This window comes from Myodes glareolus, chromosome 11 (assembly GCF_982192425.1).
Source record: "Myodes glareolus chromosome 11, mMyoGla1.1, whole genome shotgun sequence".
Taxonomy (NCBI): domain Eukaryota; kingdom Metazoa; phylum Chordata; class Mammalia; order Rodentia; family Cricetidae; genus Myodes; species Myodes glareolus.
The window spans coordinates 27,587,443-27,609,762 of NC_142036.1; the positions used below are offsets into that span (position 1 = coordinate 27,587,443).

At 47.3% G+C, this 22,320-nt stretch overlaps 1 protein-coding gene across 7 annotated transcripts in view; it reads left to right on the forward strand.

Moving 5' to 3' along the window:
- Foxn3 (forkhead box N3) overlaps positions 1 to 22,320 on the forward strand; it is a 386,273-nt gene that overhangs the window by 152,545 nt on the left and 211,408 nt on the right. Inside the window, exon 1 of one of the 7 annotated variants that reach the window (XM_085697822.2) lies at positions 19,551 to 19,746. The exons of 4 other annotated variants lie outside the window; for them this stretch is intronic. The gene's annotated coding sequence lies outside the window, so the exon portion shown is untranslated. Of the gene's footprint in view, positions 1 to 19,550; positions 19,747 to 20,181; positions 20,205 to 20,479; positions 20,633 to 22,320 lie in introns of those variants that run through there. 2 more of the 7 variants (XM_085697823.2, XM_048449411.3) reach the window with 2 other exon arrangements.

The following is a 22,320-nucleotide window of genomic DNA, read 5'->3' on the forward strand; positions in this document are numbered from 1 at the left end:
CAGAGAGCAGACCCATTGTTTCGTTTCTCAAGCCTTGATTGAGCTGAGGGGCTCTCGTGGTAGTTAATCAAAAGCCTGAGTGTAAATCTACAGTGAGAAACCCAACTTAGAGAACTGGGAAGGGAAACTGAGAGAGAACCACAGGAAAAGCCAGCTAGCCTCTGGTCACTGCGTGGCACTGTTCAGTGTCATCAAGAACAGGTTTAATGATCTCAAGGTACTAGAAAAGACTTGGAAGATTCCCCCACCCCCATCTCCTGTGATCCAAACCCTCAATTCACTGCTATCCCATCTCCGGTTTCTAGGGGACCCTTTAATTCCTTAGAGATGTTAACTCTGCTCTCCAGGCTGGCTGGGAGCCGGGTGGGTTTCCCCCGCCTCCACACTTTGCATATCTATACACCATCCTGTACCTAAGGTTTAACTGGGAGCACATTACAGGGTTGGTAGGCAGAGTGTCTGGGAAGCAGTAAAAAAAAAATGGAGTACAGACCTAAACAGAGAACTTTCAACAGAGGAATCTAAAATGACTGAAAGACACTTAAGGAAATATTCAACATCCTTAGTCATCAGAGAAATGCAAATCAAAACAACTCTGAGATTCCATCTTACACCTGTAAGAATGGCAAAGATCTAAAACACTGATGACAACTTATACTGGAGAGGTTGTGGGGAAAAGAGAACACTTCTGCATTGCTGGTGGGAATGCAAGCTGGTACAACCCCTTGCGATTTCTCGAAGTGTGGCGATTTCTCAGAAAATTCTTCCTCAGGACCCAGTAATACCACTTTTGGGTATATATCCAAAGGATGCTCAATTGTGCCACAAAGGACATGTGTTCAACTATGTTCATAGCAGCTTTGTTTGTCATAGCCAGAACCTGGAAACAACCTAAATGCCCTTCGACTGAAGAATGGATAAGGAAAATGTGGTACATTTACGCAATGGAGTACTACACAGCAGAAAAAAAATAACGACAGCTTGAATTTTGCAAGAAAATGGATGGAGCTAGGAAACATTATTTTGAGTGAGGTAACCCAGACCCAGAAAGACAATTATCACATGTACTCACAGGTGGTTTTTAAACATAAAGCAAAGAAAGCCAGCCTACAAACCACAATCCCAGAGAACTTAGACAACAATGCAGACACTAAGAGAGACTTACATAGATCTAATCTACATGGGAAGTAGAAAGTAGAAAAAGATAGGATCTCCTTAGTAAATTGGAAGCATGAGGACCTTGGGGGAGGCTTGAAGGGGGAAGGGAAGAGGCAGGAAGGGTAGCAGAGAAAAATGTAGAACTCAACAAATATCAATAAAAAAAAAGAAAGGTTAAAAAAAAGAAAAAAAACATAGTTTCTAGGAACACTCTGTTCACTCTGCTACAAAAACAACAACAACAACAACAACAACAACAACAACAAACCTGTACACACTTCAAAAACTTCTTGGCATATATAGCTCAAGAGGACAGGCCAGGAGATCCAAGCCTCCACAAGGTAGGGACTCCTGAGTATAGTGCTATTTTGTTTATGTTTCAACAAATAAAGCTTGCCTGAAGATCAGAATGCAGAGCTGAAGACCAGGGAGTGGTGATATACGCCTTTAATCTCAGGGACGGGCAGAGAGGGATCTCTGTTAGTTCATGGCCACAATGGGGTACACAAGATTAAATATGCCTAAAAGAGAAACAGAGTTCACACAAAGGTGATTCAAGCATTTGGGATCCTATGCCTTTAATCCCAGCACTAGGGAGGCGGAGACAGGTGTGTGTGGCTGGGTGGAGAGAGGAATATGAGGCGGGAGGAGACAGAAGCCCATAGCAGTCTGAGGTTTGGTGCAGACAAATGGAGTCTGGAGATGCAGTCTGAGGACAGGATCGTCCCCTCGGTCTGAGCATTGGTAGAGGTAAAAAGAATTCTCTAGTGGCTGGCCTCTCTGCTTCTCTCATCTTTAGCATTAACCCTATGTCTAATTCTAGGTTTTTATTATTGAGACTAACTAGAATTCATACTACACCTGAGTGATGTGGCCAACTTGGAGGGACCCTCTTTAAGGAAAGAGTGTAAACTGGGTGGTGGTGGCACAGGCCTTTAATCCCAGTACCCGAGAAGTGGAGGCAGGCAGCTCTCTGAGTTTGAGGCCAACCTGGTTGGTCTACAGAGAGTTCCAGGAAAGCCAGGGCTACACAGAAAGACCCTGTCTCAGAAAACAAAACAAAAAACTGTTATGCCCAAATCCGTGAAGTCTCCCAAAGCCAACAAGGAGACTGAGTCCCTTACATAAAAGCAAAAGAACTTTTATGCAAGTCTGCAAACTCAGTCTCTCCGCATGTCCAACATATTGGAATAAACAGAGAGCCCGGAGCTCAGTTAGAGTTTTTTTTTTCTTTTTTTTTTTTTTTTTGTAGTAGTAAAGGTGGGGGTGAGGGGTTTCTGAGGTTCATAACCCCTGATTGGCTGATATTTGTCTAGGGTGTCCTGGTGTCTGTGTGTGCTGGCAGGTGATCCTATCTACAGCGGTTGGAACCTTAGGCATTTCCTTTGGATGGTCTGTTTTGTGCTCAGGTAATCTTAGTTTATGGTCCTTTCTGCAACCAGGTATTGCTTCAGGGTAAACTGCTGAAACTCAGGCCTCTATTAAACTTATCGATGGAGTCCTGCACTGGCGGGTGATAATGGTTGGAAGTAAAGAACTTCCTTTGGGTGGTCTGTTCATATTTAGCTTATCATGGCTGGCTCTTACAAAAACAACAACGAACAAAAATTCAAGAGTGTAAAATATAAACACAAAAGGTGTGGGGCAGTGGAGGGGCGTGCTTCCTAGATGCTTCTTAGAGTGTCTCAAGTCTTGGGTTCAATGCACAATATGCAGTACCAAAAACCCAAAACAGCAAATAAAAACCGCAGCAAAGTAGAAGGGTGAGCACTATTGCAAGTGATGAAAGAAAACAAAAAAAAGTGTATGCTTAAAGGCCTGACAGTTGAAATATTGAAAAAAAAAAAACGAAAATAACATGCTATTACCTAATTACCTCTGTAATGTGCTTCGGCGCTGCTTTCTTGTGCTCTTCCTGGACTGTGAACTCTAATTATTTCTCCGTAGACCCTGATTTTGGAATACTATTTTCTGCATGGAGAACTAGGAAGATAATTTGTTCATTGCCCTGATGTGGTTGGTTGGGATATTTTGTTGTTGTTTGAACAACAATAGCTTAGGAAAACATTAAGCATCATAACGGATTGTTGCTAATGCCGTGTAAGCTTTTAAGGAAACGGTGTCAGTTTTGGCAAAATTTCTTTTTTCACAGCACTTTTAAGATGATTTTTTTTTTGTATAGTGACTTGTTTGAAACACAGAAAGCCGAGAGCTTTCTCTGACAGAAAACAGATAAAGTGTATGGCCCGGTGTCTGTCATGCAGTAACTACTCAGCCAACAGCCATGTGGCTCTCCTCATGTCTTCTTGGTCACTGGCCTTGGACTGTTTGCTTCAGGATGCCTGTCTGAGACATCGCATTCTCTCTTGCCCCCCAGGAGTGAGCTCACTTCCAGTTAAACTCTCAGACCTCAGTGAGGGGTCATGCTCACCTCTAGTTAAATGCACAGATGTCTTCTATTATCCGTGGATTCCCTACAATTAATTTCCCATTTATAATTCCCCGTCTATTTGCAGGACTCTACGCACATGGCCTCGCTTTGCTAATTAGAGCAGACCTTAAAAGTGCTTGGTAAAGTTTGCAATTCGGATCTTTTCTCTTAAGCCATTTTAATCCTATAAAGCCTTGTCACTAAACCTGCCCAAATGTCTTTTTTTCTATTTTATTCTGTTAAAAAGTGTTATTGTATTAGAGATTACTATGGGTAGGCAATGAGACTTCATCCATCGATCAGTAACTCAGTATGGGTGTTGGTCAAGGTACTTCCGGTCACAAGCAACAGAAAAGTCACCTCAGACTCCTGTATTGAGTTTTCTATTTGGATGATTCATTCTTAGTTATCTTAGAGCCTTTGTAGTTGATGGTGGGACTGGATTTTCTTACCCACAGGGCTTGTAGAGTTCATTTTCTTCTAGCATTCGTAGTTTTGTTTTGGGGTGGTGTGTGTTTGTGTGTGTGCATGTGTGTGTTGAGACAGAGTCACCCCACAGTCCCTCGGACTCAATGCAATTCTCCTACTCCTAGCACTAGGATTACATAGGTAATCCAGGAGTCACTGGAAAATGACTTAATCCCTTCCCAAGGACAACGCCCCCAGTGACCTAAGGATGTGCCTCAAAGCCCTGACCTTAGCTCTCCATCAGTTCACACCACACCACAGCACACTAGGGACTCAGGTTCTAACATGGAGCCACATTTATTTTTTATATTTTGTCCGTGTGCACCATGTGGCTACAACGCCCACTGAGGAAAGAAGAGAGCAATGGCTCCCCTGGATCAGAAGGTGAAGATGGGTGTGAGTGCTGGGCTTCAAAGCCTGGTCCTCTGGAAGAGCAGCCAATAGTCTCGACTGTTGAGCTCTAGGCCGCCAGGGTCTTAACTTTTTATCTTACCCCTCCCTACCTATGAGAAGTCACTCGACTTCTCTTTAGCCTTGGTGACTGTCCTCTGTCCACAGGGCTGGCGGGACCTTCCTTGTGAAAGATGGGCAGTAAACGATGAATTAATAATGCAGGGAGGGTTGCTGGCACAGTGCCTGGCCCGCAGGGAACGCAGAGAGCTGTGCAGCGGGAGCAGCTCTGCCCGCGATGCCTTGGATGGCGTCCTTGAGGACTTGCTCGCCATCGTTTTGACGGCTGTTGTTCTGAAGCACTAACTGTCTTCAGGCAAAACTGACATTGTTTGTGGTTCACCCCAGGGAAACTAGGAACAGGGTGGTGTTTAGACCGCCTACCAACACACCAGGTTTCTCACCAATGGTGGATCGTGTCTGTCAGCCGCGCTGCCAGGGGAGGCGGCAGGTGAGGCTCGCTTTCGAAGTATAGTTTGGCCCACACCCTTCCACAAAGATGCGCCAGGAGGAGAGCTGTGGAGCAGCTGGCCCTCCCACGGAACCCTGTTCAGACCTTTCCATTTATTTGGTTGAAACTGGAGTTTCGCATTGTGATGTTAGACTTTCAAAAACCTTACACCGTGGGGAGCGAGATGGCTCATCTCATAAAGGCGCTTGCCGCCAATTGCTGTGACCTGAGTTTGATCCCTGGGATCCATGTAATGGAGGAATAGAACAAAGTCCTACATGTTGTCCTCTGACCTCCACATGTGTCCTCATATGCATCCACACATGAACCTAAAGTAATAAATGTGCTGGAAGAAAACCAATTATTTACAAGAAAGAAAAACTTAGAAAACAACACTTAACGTCTAGTATTGTATCTCATGTGGGAACAGAACTGCTCTGTGAAGCTGTGCGTGTCAGTGCACACCTTCAATCCCAGCACTGGAGAGGCAGAGACGGTTGGATCTCTGTGAGTTTAAGGCCAGCCTGGTGAGCAAAGGGAGTTTGAGGCCAGCATTGTCCACATAGTGAGACCCTGTCTCAAAAAACCCAAAGCAAGGCCGGGCGGTGGTGGCGCACGCCTTTAATCCCAGCACTTGGGAGGCAGAGGCAGGTGGATCTCTGGGAGTTCGAGGCCAGCCTGGTCTACAAGGGCTAGTTCCAGGACAGGCACCAAAAACTACAGAGAAACCCTGTCTCAAAAATAAAAAAAACAAAAACAAAACAAAACAAAACCCAAAGCAAACCTAAGAAGTAAAATTGACCAAAAAACTAAAGAAAAGAGACCCAAAGCAACTTCCAGAACCTGGGGGGAGGGGGGCTTAAAGGTAATAATTCTTGGTAGAATCAGAAACATGAACAAAGCCGTGATAAACACGACAAGGCCCACGGATTGCTATTGGTAGGTGACAATGGCCTTGGCTGTCAATGTTGCCAGACTGCCTTTTCTCTATATGAAACAAAAATATATTTTTTTGTGTCTCAGACAACAGAAATGGTGGACAAGGTATTCATTTAGTTTATGCAAGAAGCTGAAACTATGAAAGATTTTCCTTAATTGGAGACAGGGAACGGCTGGGGCCCGGAGTCAAGCGGACTCGCGTCTTGTCCGTGTTTCTCATTCATCCCCACAGTGAGCCAGCATTCTAGCATCTGACTTTCCCGCTTTCACTTTTGATGAGTTAGAGCCTCCGTCTGCCCCTATTTGAGTATGCGTCTTTCCTGTGGCTCCTTTGCGAAGGATCCAAAGCAGTTTAAAACTACATAATGTTCAGATCTCTGACCAGGCTCTAATATGAAGTACTTATTTGGGGACTTAAAGATAAATCCCTCAGACAGATTTGAAACTCTAAACTCCTACAGTATCTTGAAAATGATAGTCGGATAAACACAGAGAGAAAGGGGGACCACTTAGCCGCCGTCATCGGGCTTTTAGTGGCGGCGGCAGCAAACAGTTCGGTTTGTAAAAACAGAGGAGTGACAATTCTTTATTTAAAGTTAAACAGGAAACTGAGAGCAACCTGTAGCACTGTGGTGAGTTCGAAGGAACCTGCTCTTTATCAGGGCTGGAAAAAGCTAGCAGACAGTTCATCTCTTTGCTTAAGATAATAATGTCTCCGTGAAAGCCTGAGCCCAAACCCGACCGCTGGAACCAGGGTCTGCAGCATTGGGTTTCAAGGCAACCTGTCCACTCCAGGACCAAGGGCCATTTAGAAGCAAACTGCAGCGCTCTCCCAGAGTGGCGCGGTCACTCGTCCAACATGTGCGGATGAATGTTCTTTCTGAAGACCTGGGCTTCATTTTAAGGTCAGCCTTTGGTTTCTAGAGAATATAATTTGCTGTTATTTTTAGGGCTCCATGATTGCTCGTAATAACTAATGAAAAAAAAAGCAGCAGAGAAATAAATGTGTAACAGCTGTGTCTGCTTAACTTGATTAAAGGCAGTAAAAAAAAAAAGTAAACAGAAGACGGATGTGACAATAGACAACAGGGACAAGTATCCCCGTCACTCTGAGAAGTCTTACAGACAAAACGTGCCGCACGTTCGAAGGCTGGCCGGGTCTGTGTTTAAAGTTTACTTTACTGTTTGTCTTGAGTGGGATCAGTGTTGTAGTGAATAATTTATAGCCAGCATGAATGAGCTCATTAGTCACCTTTTCAGACTTTAAATGAGTTTTGTGGTTGTCATTACTCGAGCCTTCTGTTCAGCCGCCGAGCAAAATGACAGCTTGGCAGTTGACTGCCTTGTCGTCGGGGGCCGCCTGTTCCCCTTCAGGTCTGTGCTGGCTTTTGTGTTTCATTGAAACCTTGCCTTGCTTGCCCTGTGCCGGGCCAGGGACTCTCACATTTCAGGGCCTTATGTACTTGAAGGCTCAAAGAGAAGTTTGGGGGGAATTAAAAAAAAAATGTTTTGGTGGTATCTGCCAGAGATAGTGAAATGGATGGGAGGCCTCCGTGTGTGCGTGGGTGTTCTGTGTGTGCATGTGTGTGTTTCTTTAGCAACTAGTGTGTAGTATTCCCTTTGTGTCTGATGTGATAGTTGAGTTCTTCAAAAGCAGAGCAAACTGGGGAGTGTTTTGTAGCAGCTGAGCTGGGCTCTGACCTGGCAGGCATTTTAGGTGGGGGTTGTGGTTGGAGTCTGGGGAGAGAGGGGTTGTATTGTCTTGTTCCAGTTCTGAATATGAAGGTGGTCTGTATAAAGAACCTTGGCGCACAGCAAAGCTACTGTTTTGGGTAAGCAGGGGTAATTGAACCTGTATTGTTCCTACAGAGGGGTTGACTGGAAGACCTTTCAAGATCCCAGCAAGGAACCGAGGAGACGGGTTAATCCTAAAATGCTTGAGAGCATGAAGACTTGAGTTGGGATCTCTGGCACTGGGATACAAAGTTAGATGTGGTTAACACCTGTCTGTAATTCTAATGCTGGGGAGGCAGAGGCAGGCAGATCCCTAGAGTTCATGGCCCTGTTAGCCTGGCCGAATGGTGAGCACCAGAAATCAGTAGAGAGACCTTACCTGGAAGAATAAGGTGCAGAATGACTGAGGACACGGACACACACACACACACACACACACACACAGATGCCAGGCATACAGGCCCAGTATGTGACCACTGTTTCTTCCTCAGAACACACTGATAAGAGAGAGTGACCCATGGAGTCTGCCTTCTTGCCGTGCCATTTGAGATATCCTGCGAGGTTGGTGTGTGTGCAAGCCTAGCCTGGGTATGCAGTGGTAGTGGGGTTTTGAATCAAATATCACAGGCCCGTCTCTCTCCATTTGAACTTGGCCCAGGCAGCTTCTATGGGCTCTGATGGCTCTGATGTCCACTTATTCCCAGACTTGAACTCTACCCTGACTCCAGGACACTGTGATATGTACACATTGGTCCTTGGGTGGCCCTGCCGGCTGAGTGCCTAGACCCCTGTTCTGAACACCACTTTGACCTTTGCTCTGAGCAATGGACACTAGTGGCTGCCCTGAGCAGTGTGGGCAGCACCCTTTTCTGTTGGCTCGCTGACCCAGCCCTATGTGAGGCACACAGATGCTCGGTGTACCTCTTTGGAAGGAACGCCAACTTAAAAAGGATGTCTGGTTGTTTGGAGGCCAAATCTTTGAAACTAGTCACACATGACTTGAGTACAGAGATGTGGGGTGCTGTTTGAACGCACCCCCAGACACAGTGAGCAGGCTGTGTGGTTACTTCCTTCCCAGCCTCTACCGGCTGAGATGAGGTACCACACGTGCTGTCGTACCTCACGGTTTATGGGCACCTTTTGCTTGTGCTGACTCATAAGATTAACGGCATGGGGAAGGTTGTGGGTGGCTCGGGGGTAAAACACTTGCCTGGCATTCATCAGGTTCTGAAGCGAAAATCCCAGCACCACAGGCAGTGAATAGTGGAGTGGCGTAGAATAGCTAAGAAGATAGATCATTCAGGATGTCGTGAATTTTCTCCTCAGGACCCCACTCCCTTTAAAGTCAGCTGTGGTAGCACCTGCTCGCAATCCCAGTGCTGGGGCAGTAGAGACAGGGGGATCCCTGGGGTTTGCAGCTAGTGAGAGACCCTGCTTCAAAAAATAGTGTTTGATAGCAAAGGAACAGACTATCCTCTGGCCTCCACATGCATGTATACGGAAGTGCATACCCACCCCCGACACACACACACACACACACACACACACACACACAGGCACAAGAGGCAGCAGGGAGTTCAAAACAGAAAGTATTATTGAACTTCACTATGCAGCAGAGATGGCAGATTTGGATGTTGTGGCAATCTGAGGAAGTCTCTGGAAGGGACTTGACTGTGGGGAGATACGTTTGCTAGTATTTTAAGCTATGAGCCATTTCCCAGAAATCCTACCTGCTTTAGCGTTTTTGCTTTCCTTTAGAGAGAACGTGGTGGATGGAGGAATTGCTTTCTCTCGTATTCCTTTGTAAAAGTAAGGGAGAAGGCCTGCCACTTCTTGGGGATGACCAGGCTTGGGAGTGAGCCGCAGCAGCCATGTACTCACCAGAGAGAACAGCAAAGGTGCCCATGGACACCTGAGGAGGGAGGGTCCATGAGGCTGCTTGTCATGGGAGAGCTGGCAGATGAGAGACTGGACACAGGGATAGGGTGAAATTTGATTTTTGCAAAGGAATTGATTAAAATTTCCGAGTAAATTGTGCCACGTGCAGTCTGTCTGTCAGTCAAAGGATTTACAGTTTGTTTGACATTTGGTATCTGTTTATTTATTTACTTTTTTTAAAAAGATTTATTTATTTAATATATATGTGTGTATGTTTCAGCATACATATTTTCTCTGTGGTGCCCACAGAGGCCAGAAGCGGGCATCCAATCCCCTGGAACTAGAGTGACAGACAGTTTTGAGCCAACCTGAGTGCTGGGGACTGAACCCAGATCCTCTGAGAGCATCAAGTGTTCTTAAACAGTGAGCCATCTCTTCAGCTGTGGTTGATTTTGTGTGTGTGTGTGTGTGTGTGTGTGTGTGTGTGTGTGTGTGACAAACGAACCATCCTGTATTAACCGGGACTCAGCAGGTGAGCTTTCTTTTTGGTTTTGTTTGTAAGTACTGCCTCTTGGTTAAAAGTCCCCTTATTGGTGATGGTGCACACCTTCAATCCCAGCCCTTGTGAGGCAGGGGACAGGCAGATCTCTGTGATTTCAAGGCCTGCCTGGTCAATAGAGCGAGTTTCAGGACAGCCAGGGCTACACAGAGAAACCCCAACTCAAAAAGCCCCCTTATTTGCTTTTGCTTTGTGTTCTCATCACAAGTTAATAGTTATAGTTGGGTGTGCTTGCTCATGGTCATTCTCAGATACATGGGGGACAGTAAACAATTTGAGTTGTCAGGTATGCCTGTCCCTGGCTGATTTTGGGGTGGCATGCAAACAGGTGTCCTTTTTGTGGTCTATCTTGTATCACAGTTTTTGCACTTTTGTATTTTTGGTTGGTAATTTTGCTGTTTAAAGTGGTGCCAACGCCGGGCGGTGGTGGCGCACGCCTTTAATCCCAGCACTCCGGAGGCAGAGACAGGCGGATCTCTGAGTTTGAGGCCTGCCTGATCTCCAGAGCTAGTTCTAGTACAAGACACCCAAGAGGGCAGGCTGGCTGTGATGTGTCTTATGGAGAAATGTACTGAGGAAGCACCTTTCAGATGTGCCTCTTGGAGTCTTTAATCTGGAGCTAATCAATAATCAGCTCTTAGCTACTCACTCTTGTGTTTCTTTAAACGGGAACACAAATAATAAGGCCAGGTGTTGATGGAAATATTGTGGGCAGAGCTTGCAGGCCCCTAGCCATTGCCCCTGGGAACAGTGGTTAAGTGTTCCTGCTCCTTTGTCCATCGTCATGCTCACAAAGGGGACAATCCGCAGCAGATAAAGGTGACCCCAAACCTCAGGATGGACAGCCTCCTGCAGGGCAAGCTCTCAGCTGTAGGCTGCATCCCCAGGAGGGTCGGGAAGCCACCATCCCACTCCTTTGGTGAGCTTCAGCTCATATAGAGTTCCCTGGGTTTGGGGGATGGGGGGGGGTCACACATCTCATTTCTTGAAGCAACGACAACAAATATAGAAGAATCCTGCAAGTAGATGTTGCTCCTCCCCAACAAACGCACAAGCCTTTGGAACTCTTGGATCTTCACAGAGAAAGTTTGCTGCTCAAAGGGCTTAACCTGAGCCATGGAGGGTAGACTGACCCCATACCTCAGAATGCAGGGTTTGTAACAGGCAGCTGCTCCATTGACCCCCAGTGCCAGCTTTTGGAAACGGGATCATTTCCTTACCCCCCCCCCCCCCCCATTGAAAAGCTCATGAAATACTTTAGTTTTGTGAAAAGTTTTGCCAACATGTTTACACTCCTCAACTCTTACCTTATGAGCTGTTGGTAAATTGTTTTACATAGTCTATGAAAATGGGAAACTCATTAAGGAGAGGGAAAGCCTTGAAAAACTTTAAAACTACCAGGAAGATGAGGATCTGAGGGAGCAAAGGGGTCACAGGGCCGGGCTGGCTTGTGGATTAATAATATGTCTCCAGTGTCCTATTTCCACAATTTCTAAGTTTTCATGATTTTTTTTTTTCTTTTTTGGTTTTGAAGACAAGGATCCTCTGTATAGCCATGGCTATCCTAGAACCTACGCTATAGACCAGGCTAGTCTCGAACTCACCTGCCTCTGCTGGGATTAAAGGCATGTACCATTGCCATCAGGCATTTTTCATGATTTTGGATGCACGCAGGGAGCCTTTGGTCCAGCTGTTGGTGCTGGTGCCTGGGATCTCCTGTCATAAGGGTTCACCCCTGAATGCAGCTGCTGGGTGCCGGTGACGCCTGTTTTTCTGGAATTTACCGCCTCAGGGACCAGGAAGTCTGGTGGAATGGAAGTGCCCAGAGACATCCCTATCAGTTGGCAATCTAGGATCAATAGCAGGGCTCCACAAACATATTTTCTTTTCTTTTTTAAGGTGGCCCTGTCCTTCAGTTATGAGGCCACCTTTCCATTCACACCTGCACCCCTGTTTACACTTTTAAGTGTGGGCCAGTCTGACGGATGAGCTATTACAGTTGCTATAGTGTGTGTTTCTTTGACTTCACTGAAGTTTAATCTCTTCATGCAGGTGGTACCATTTTTGATTTTGTTTTCTTTTTTTTTTTGTGAATTAGCTCCTTTGATTAAGATGAGGTTTTTTATTTTCCTTTTTAAGTTATAAGAGAATTGTAAATTGAATGAATACATTGAGCCAGGTATGGTGGCACATACCTGTAATCCCAGCCTTTGGGAGACAGAGCCAGAAGGATCATGGATCATGAATCCTAGCCCAATCTAGAGTATATGTCAGACCTGGTATTAAAAAAAAAAAGTATGCTCACATACAAGATTATATATTTGCATATATAAATATTAACTCCCCTTTGTTACTGAAGCTCAGGTAGCCTTAACCTCCCTATGTTGTCCAGGATGACCTTTAACCCTGATCTTTCTGCCTTCACCTCTAGAGCTGGGAGTCTAGGTATGCACCATCATGCCCAGTTTCCTCTTTTTATATATAGCAAATATTTACTCTCTTTTTGTCTTTTACAATCCCTGACATAGCATACAAATTATAAATTGTTATGCAAATATGTCAGTGTGAAAACTAAACCTTCCTTTTGATTTATTTACTTAACCAAAATCCTGTACTACATACCCGGGCTCCACTATACATTCCTTACAAATACTAGTTCATTTAACTCTTATCGCAACTCAGTCAAAGGCTACGACAGGCTGGGCCTCCCACAAAGGCTCATGTATTATAGCATGGTCCCTAGGGTGGTGGTACAATTGGGAGGTGGAGTCTTTAAGATGTGGAGCCTAGGGGGAGGTCTGGGTCATTGGAGGCACGCCTCCAAGAGGACTGTGGGGTCCTGTGACCTTCCAGTTTCTCTTTAGCTTCCAGTCATGAGGTGGTAACTTGTCCCAGCACATACACTCACCATGATGTGTGCCTCACCACAGACCCAAAACAACATGGCCACTGAGGGATAGGAACCTCCAAAACTCGGAGCCAAAAAAATGTGGTTTTTCTCTTTATGAATTAATCACGTCAGGCATTCTGTAATAGTGACCCAAAGCTGGTGTAATTAGTTATTATAATCCCATTTCCCCTTTAAGTTTTATTATTAATTATTATTATTTGTATGCATGATACTGTGTGTGTGTGTGTGTGTGTGTGTGATGATCAGGACAACACCTAGTTCCGCCTACTACTGTGTGCTCTGAGGATCTACCATGAGTATCAGGCCTAACCGGCCAGCTCTTTCACAGCTGTCCTCTCGTCAACCTCCGCCCACCCCCAGCCCAGTCCTTCTTTTTTAAGATAAGGAAACTAGGTGGAGGGAAAGACGTTCTGTCCCTCCCCTGGGGTTATCTAGCTGGGCAGTCCTAGCGTGCATCTTTTGGCTGCACTTTCTAGTCTTAGCGTTAGGCTTGGTGTGTTTGTATATTTATGGTTGCTTCATACCTGCTCTCCGGGGAACAGTAGAGATGGCTCAGTAGTTAGGTGCGCTGGCTGCTCTCGCAGAGGACCCAGGTTTGGTTCTCAGCATTCACATGGCAGTTCATAATCATCTCTAACCCCAGTTCCAGGGGATCCAAGGCCTTCATCTGAACACCAAAGGTACCAGGCACATTGGTGATCTGAAGACATACATGCAGGCATAACACCCATGTACATAAAAGAAAGTGATTAAAAAAAAAACCTTTAAGATAACGTTCATCAGGTCTCCTCCCATCTTTATGGCTGGTGACACATGTATTTTTCCAGGGACCGTTTTTTTCAAGTCCTCGAAAGTCAGTAACGGGTATGGAGTAATAGGTATTTAAAGCAAATCCTTGTTGACTGAATGAGTTGACTGACCCTGGTTTCTAGACCATCCACCGCTTTACCATTTTATTTATGGTTACAGAGGAGCTGAGAGGTTTTATACTTTCATTTTACCTCTAGCAGGTGACTTCATAGGCTCAGGGTTGGCCGGGGAGCCTGAGCTAATGAATCTCACTCCACCCATCGCCTGTACTTTTCCTGCTCCCTCCTCACCCCTCCTTCCTTCCTCAACTTAGTCCCCTGGTCTACCAGCTGCTGAAGAAATACTAAGAAGCCTTTCCCAGGCTCCACCCTCGAGGTTCTGCCTGGCAAACCTGTGAGGGAATGCACAGACGTTGACAAATGGTGACTAAGTCTTCTATTTCACCTGGGAACTTCCAGGCCTTCCAGCTGAGGGTCTCCTCTCTACAGAAGGGAAAAAATGAGGGCTTTTGGGGACAATTATAAACAGCATACTCATGTGTTATGACTAAGGAATTGTCTCTACCCATGCACTCCTCATACTCAGAGGACAAACATTCCTGGTCTTTTGGTGACTTTTATAATGACCTCCCCCGCCTCACCCCATCTGATGTCTGATAGATTCTTCTGGAATTCAGTGAATCTCCTAGTATGGTACCTCCAAAAGGATGGTTCTTAGGCCCGCAGTGCTTTTTAGGTATGCAAAATCCCAGGTCTAGCCTAGACCTCTGGAGCCAAAAATTATGGGTGTGGGGAAACAGCTGGCAGCATTTAAATTAGCCCTCTAGGTAATTCTGATGCACCCTCGGCTAGGAAGCACAGAACACGGCAAAGGTAATGGGTATTCCTTACAGAAAACAGAAGACGCGAGTAGAGAAGAAGCCCCAAACCAAAAGTTACTTGTTCTCAGAGTATTTCCCCCCATAATTAGAAAAGAAAGATTTATTCACTTCATGCGCATGCGTGTGTGTGGTTGAGTGCATGCATGTGTACCATGTGTGCAGATGCCCATGGAGGCCAGAAAAGGGCATTGGATCCCCTGGAACTAGAATTACAGTGCTGCTGGATGAGGCGCTAGGAACTGAACCCAAGTCCTACAAGTGCTTCCAACTGCTGAGTCATGTCTCCAGCCCTCTTCCTAAATCTGTGAAACACATTTTTACAAAGTTGTCTTCCTTGCCTTTGTTTCTGTTAAGGCGTGCTGGAGCACCGAGCTACACTCTCAGGTCGGTGACAGTGATTTCTGGCCTGCTCTGCCAGCATTTGGTTTTCTGTTTTCTTCTTCCCTCTTGTTTCCAACATCCCATTCATCTTTTGAATCCCGTTTCTCTGATAATGCAACTTCTGGGTTGTAAATCGCTAGCTATTTCCCTTACTCTAAGGACAGAGTGAAGGAAACATACTGATATTCCATGAGTGTTGTTATGATGCGTCCACACCTGTTTCCTAATATATAAACCCTGTAGGAACAAGACTTTGGCCCCCTGGCACCTAACACAATGCTTGGTAAATATTTGCCCAACAAACAAGGGCCTTTTGAATACAGTCAAGTCATACTCGATAAATCTGCTTGCACCTTTTACGACTCCTGCCTGGAGTAGAGGTGGTCAGCTTATCCGCACAATCATTTGATGGGGGTTTTTGTCTTTTTTGTCTTTTTGAGGCAGGGTTTATCTGTGTATGCAGCCTTGGTTGTCCTGGAACTCACTCTGTGAGGTCACTTGGCTGACCTCGAACTCAGAGTTGTGCCTGCCTTGGCCTCTAGAATTCTGGGATTAAAGACCTGTGCTATCACCACCGGGCTTTGCCTGGGGGTTTGATGTGTATACTAGGATATTGGGACTTGAAAGGAGTGACTTCCCAGGTGTTTGTTTGTTTGTTTGAGACAGGGTTTCTCTGTGTTACTTTCCTGGCTGTCCAGGACTTGCTTTGTAGAACAGGCCAACCTTGAACTCACTGAGATCTGCCTGCCTCTGCCTCCCAAGTGCTGGGATTAAAGGCCTGTGTTGCCACTGACTGACCTCAGGTGGTTCTTAAGGACTTCTCCAGGCAAACTACTCAGGTCTAGGGCACTCCTTCTCCTTCTAGGCAGGTCAAACTCCAACCATATTTTGTATGTATCAGGTAGTTTACCATATGCTTTGTCTCTCCTGTGTGTGTGTGTGTGTGTGTGGGTGTGGGAGGGGGGAAGGCAATGGAACACATGAATCAGTCAAATTATTTCCCCGGGAATTTAAGCTGGATAACAGAATTTTTCAGACAGTCTGCAGGTGGTAGGTGTTAGTAATCAGAAGGCTTCAAGAACTATTGCTGGGCAGCCGTGTGTGACCTTAAGCAAGCCAACCTGCAGGGAGGAGAGTGGAGTAGCTATACCGGAGAGAAACAAGAAATATATTGTTTCAGAGGGAGGGAGAGGAAAGAGAAATTGCCTGCTGGCTCCTCCCAGGTCTATGCAGGCAGCTATGCTGCCTGCCCTGGGCTCCCTCTTGTGTGTGCCTTTTGCTAGCCTCAGTTGCAGGCATCCTGGACCAGAGTGCCATCTTTCCAGGCTGCCTCAGGACATCTACAGCAAGGTGTCCCTTGTACTGACTTAATTGTCACTGCTTTGAGGGGCACTGTCAGCTATTCTATTAAGAACCATGAAGGAGGAACGGAGGGCCACACTGCCTGGGATCGACTGTTCTAGAGCATAGGTCTTTTGGTATACACCAGCCCATGTTCAGGTGAGGTGCAGAGTGGTCTTCTCAAGTCCACATTCAGAAAATAGATGCTTTCCAATGTGAGTTCTAGGTTAGACATAGGATTCTGCTGTCAAGTAGCTGTATGAAACAATAGTTTAAATTATTTAGCCTGCCTGTAATTTTTTTTATTATTTTATTTTTATCTTTATTTTTTGAGACAGGGTTTCTCTGTAGCTTTGGAGCCAGTCTTGGCACTCTCTTTGTAGACCAGACTGGCCTCGAACTCACAGAGACCCGCCTATCTCTGCCTCCCGAGTGCCACTATCGCCCAGCCTGCCTGTGATTTCTTGGCACCCAATCTACAAGAGTATATTTCAAAACCACATGAGGAAAATTGAGCTTGAGGCTATTCCTAAAGGAATTTGGCCCGGCATGCTAATGTCAAGGATACATGTCCCAGAGCCAGGGATCTGTGGGATCATAGTTGAAAGAGGGCACACTAAGTTCTCTCTGGCTCACAGCAAAGGTCTGGTTCTGTTGGTTCATTTTCGATCAACAGCAGGCAGACCTGTGGCCCTTACACATCAGATAAGGTCCGCCCACCACTCTGTCCCCGGGATGGCACCACCTGCCGTCTCTTAGCACAACTGTAATGGAAAGGGAAATTAAGAAAGCAAGTTATGGGGGTGGAGAGATGGCTAAGAGAGATGGTTGAGGGCCCTGGCTGCTCTTCCAGAGAGGTCATGAGTTCAAGTCCCAGCAACCACATGGTGACTCAAACCATCTGTAATGGGACCTGATGCCCTCTTCTGGCATGCAAGGCATACCTGCAGACAGAGGACTGGGGAGGCAGAGGCAGGAGGATCTCTGTGAGTTCAAGTCCAGCATGGTCTACAGAGTGAGTTCCAAGACAGCCAGGGCTGTTACACAGAGAAACCCTGTCTTGAAAAACCACCCCTGCCCCCCCAAAAGTCATAAACAAAGTTTGTTGTGCCTTTTATGTCTCCTGCCTGAATTAGAGGTTGTAGGACACCATCTAAAGCTATTAGGACTTAGGAGTGGGTTCTCAGGTGGTTCTCATGAACTCCAGACAAGCAACTCAGGTTTGTAAAACCAAAAACCCTCAGAGGGAAAGGCAAGAAAGGCAAGGCAAGCTCATTAAAGGCAGCTTGCCTCACTCACTGCGCTCCACCCTCCACTGATGGCTTCTTAGAGCCCAAACTCGTTATGTTTGTTCAAATTTTCATTCATTTGGCATGACCAACTCACACACTTGGAGGCTAACAGTCGGCACCGTGTTTTAAGAATGACACGGTTTGGACGTAATCACCTGGGGCTCACATCCTTCTTTCTGGATACAGGGAGCAGGGCTGGGGAGAAAAGAACGTGTTCTGCCCATTTAATGTAAAGAGATGCCTAGCTGGAATGTGAGAGGGTTTGGGAGGGTTATCAGGGCCAGCAGCTGATGAGAGGAGACCCTGGAGAGGACAGCTTCCCTGAGGTCAGCTCTAACTTGATTCTCTGGTGGAGATGAAACACCGTCAACTCACGTGCTGTTGAAGGAGGGGGACCTGCCCTAGCAGAGCCACAGGTGACTAACCTTCTCCTGTCCTCTTGCGGTGACCAGTACTGGTCCTCAGAACCACTGGTGTGTGACGCTAGAGATGATCTAACATGTCTGCCACGGGTACCTTCTGCTTAGTCACATTATGTGCTCAATAACATCGGAGGTGGGGCTGGATGACCTCAGGCTACCTTGAGCCTGCTTCTCCGAGTCTTCTAGTTGCTGGCAAGTAGCGAGGTCTCAGGGAGTCTGAATTGCTGAAGGTTGCCTGCCACTTACCTACTCTTGGAGTTTAGTTGAGTGGGGGGATTGAATCTCAAATTGTTTGAGTTTTCTTCTTCTCATTTTAAACAAAAACTTCTCAGGAGCATATGATATTTCACCTTTCTCCCTTCCTGTCCCTGGTCTGGCTAGGTTAAAAGTTACTGCCGGCTGGAGGGTTTTCAGCCCAGATCACAGAGATCTGGTCTGAACAGCTGTCCACTGTTGAGGTGGGCGTGGGAGGATGGCTTTGGGCTTCTCTTTGTAGAACCTGCTCGCCTAGCTACCTGAGAGTGGTGCGCAATCCTATTTTTATTTATGTCACCAGCAGGGTGTCCTGTTGGACTCTGCTTTCATCCTCTCCAAAGGCAGCCGGCTGGTGTGCCTTTAGCAGTGGGTGGCCATTCTCTGGAGGTGCCTGGAGACTGGAGAAGTGGCTGCGCAGTTCCCGGGGGAGGGGGTGTTTGCCAATTATCATTTTAATTTATGAAGCTAGAAATGTGAAGGAGGGAAGACTTGTTTTCCTTCCAGGTGCAGAAGTCGGATGGGGAACCCACTGACGTTGCATTGGGGTGTACCTCTCCCTCTGTGGTGGCGGCCATCCTCCCGCCCTCCGCAGCCAAGGCAACCTAGGCTGGAGGTTGGGGATCAGTTTTTCGGCCCCGGCAGGAGGTGCACGGTGGTGGAGGATTGGACCCGCCTCGGGAGTGCTGCAGTAGTAGTTGGAGAAAAGTGGTATCTTCTCTCCTCACCCTCAGAAGCCTCGCTCGCGTCGTAATTCTTTTTATTTTTACTTTCGAGCCTTGTAAGGCAGGCGGCCGGGGTAAAAGCGCTGCGGCGACACGTTGCCAGCTGCGCAGCACCACTCGTGTGGCCTGAAGCAGGGGAGGGGGGCCAGCCACACGCCACCTGCCCTGGTCCCCTCGGTCCCCGGGTGTTGCAGAGTAGCCCAGGGGCCCAGCCTGGCCGAAGGGCCTCCCTAAGGGCCCGCGCCGCAGCCCGGGGTCGCCCGGCCCACGTTTTCCGTCTCTCCCGCTCCCTCCGCCCCTCCCTCCCCGCGCTTCCCCTCCTCCTGCCTGGTCATGTGTCGCCTTTTTTTGTTTGCAGTGGAAACAATTTCTCGCCGCTCGGCGCGCCCCGGACCCGACGCGCCGCAGCGGAGGCGAGCGGGAGGCGGGACGGGGCGTGGAGAGCGGCGGGGCCGGCGGGAGGACGCGGCGCCCGCGGACGCTCGCTCGGGGCCCATGCCGCGCCGCCCCCTGCACCCCTGCCGTCCGCATCCGCGGCCGCCCCCCACCGCCCGCCCAGGGCTCGAGCGTCCGCAGCGGGGCCCCGAGCGATGCCCGCTGGGCGCCCGCGAAACTTTGTCGGCTGCACTGAAGGCAGCGGCGGCCCCGCGCCGCGCTTGGCCAGGTGAGTCCGTGCCCTCGTCCTCCCGCGCCACCCAGGCTGGGGGTCCTCGCCGGAGAGCCGTCGTGGTGGTCCGCAGCGGTCAGGACTAGGCTCACAGTGCGGGGTGCGGGCCAAGCTGGACCCGGAGTGGGGAGACCCCCCCCCCCCCCAGCCCTCAGCCTAGAAGTTGCTCGACCAGGAGTTTCCTTCACTGACGAGCTGGCTGCATTCTCGTGCCTCGGTTTCCCCACAGTCCCGGAGAGCGACAGAGTTGGTATTGTCTGCGAAGCAGGCATCCCTAGCAATCCGGGTCGGTCAGAGGGTGCCGATCAACTGGAGACCCCAAGACCGCGAACGGGCGCCTAACAAAGATCCCCTCCCTAACCGAGCACGCTCAGCACCGGCCGCGAGCATCCCGAGACCCGCGGGGCCCTAATCCTCCGCACCTCGATTCTTTGCAAGCCTTTCTGGGCCCCCATGTGAGTTGAGGGGGGCGGTGGGTGCTTATTGATTTGTTTTTCGGCTCGCCATGCTGCGGCCAATAAAAGGTTTATGACATCTGACCGGCAGTGAAGGTATGCGAGCTCCCAATTGCCCTGTGTACGCGGAGAAGAGCAGTTTTCTCGTTGCCTGGCAACGCCGCTGATTGACGGACGGCGCAGCCAATCGCTGCTCTCGTTGGTCCCCTTGAAATGTTTTTGACAAGTACAGTAAAAGGGAGTGGAGCGCGTGCGTGTGTGCGCGCGCAAGGAGGGGGAGGTTCCCGGTCCCCCAAACTCGAGACTGCCCAGCTTCGGTTGAGGAAGATTTCTCAACTTTTTAGAAAGTTCACCGCTAACATCTCTTCAGACCTGGGCCATAATGGCATTGTCAGTTATTTGGAGACGTTCTGCTATTAGCAAAAAAAGTAAGATTTCCTGCTCCATTTTTCTGCGTTGAAAGAAAGAAAGGAAGATAAAACACAGGAAGTCATAAAAAAAAACGGAGGGTGTGTGAAACGTAACCAATAACTTGAAAAATTTAAGGCGGCCACTGGTGGATAACTATTCAAAGCAACGTTATTAGCAGCAGATTAAGAACATTTGCTTGACGGCAGGCTCACACTCTCCCTCCACCCCTCTAAAAAAAGAAAAAGAAGGGAAAAGAGATTTGGAAAATTTCATAGTTAGGGATAATAATGGAAAACTCCTCAGCTGTGGTTGTTGTAACATAGAAGTACAGTGCTCAGGAGCCTGCCATCCTGTTAAAAAGCATGGGATTTATAGGGGTGCCGTTAATGGAGAGTTTGGGGAAGCAAATAATCCGGAGTTTAGGGACTCCTTCAGGCCATCTCTCCTTGGCATTAGCCTTTAAAATTTTTTCTTACAGGGCCACGTTGCTGGCAGTGTTTGTTGAAAACAAAAGAAAACATGGAGAATAGCATGTTAGTTCCTTGGGGAAGCTGCTGACAAATAAGCAAATTAAAAAGAAAGAGAGCAGTATGTTGTCATAGCAACAGTGCAATTAAATTACTTTACTGTCAGCCATGATATAATTTTCCTGTTTGGAAGCTCAGGAGACATAAAACTTTCATTTGGGGCTAAAGTTGACTTAACTGGCTGGGTAGTTCTCTTTTGTGTGGCTGTGCTGGTAGTTTAGACCCTTTTTCTAGGGAACTCCGAGGAAACTGAGACAAGCTGGCCCTGATTTTTTTTTTTCATGAGGAAGTTAAAAGCAATATCAGGCTGGATTCAGTAACATCTCCAAAACTGAAGATACAAGCTACCATTTTTTTTTGATAACATAGATTAGCTCCCTTATTTGATAGAAATATTTCCGTGGATGAATTGGATTCTTGACTGCCTTGCGTGGGTTGGGCTGTGAAGCCTTGTGGTGATTTTTTTTTTTCTCTTTAGAGTTTGCATCTTGCATCCACTTGGGAGCTGTGGCCCTTGCATCTCTGTCCAGCTGGTAGGAGAGTGCTGCAGCATGCTGGCACCTTGCCTGGTGTTTGCAGCTCTGCATCATGCTTTCTAGAACGCAGTTCTATACCTTCCTGCACTTAAATTTCCTGTGCTGTGTTAGTGGATAGTTAGAGGCTTGGAACGACCGACCATTTGTTTGCCTTCAGTGTATTAATTCTTCTCTAGATACAGTGCTTGAATCCCTCACTGAGCCAAAAGAGAGATGCTGTTCTTAAACTAAGGCCGTAGTTGTAGCTCTGCACACATGGAGTGAAAGACCCGTTGTCCTTTTTATCTTGTGTTGTGTTCTAGAGGGTTGTGTCTGTGGGGTTATTCTGTTTGTGAAGCTGCCATCTCCTTGTATTTTCTTGTCAGATAGAGTTTTGCTGTCTGTTCTAGGTCACTGATAGAGGATGCTGATGGTCGGGGGAGAGTCTGCTACGTTTTCTGTTGAATTCGCCTTTCTGTTTTGAAGTTCCTAATTGCTCTCTCAACTTCATTTTCTTCACAAATTCTAGTTCTAGTTAATGGCATATTTTTCATTCCCTTTTTTTTTTTTTTTTTTTAGTGCCTGAGGTTACATGCTTTTTCTGTCTAGGTGTGATGTCCTTAAATTGAAAGTACTTCCTCAGGTTGTAGTCTGAAGAATTCC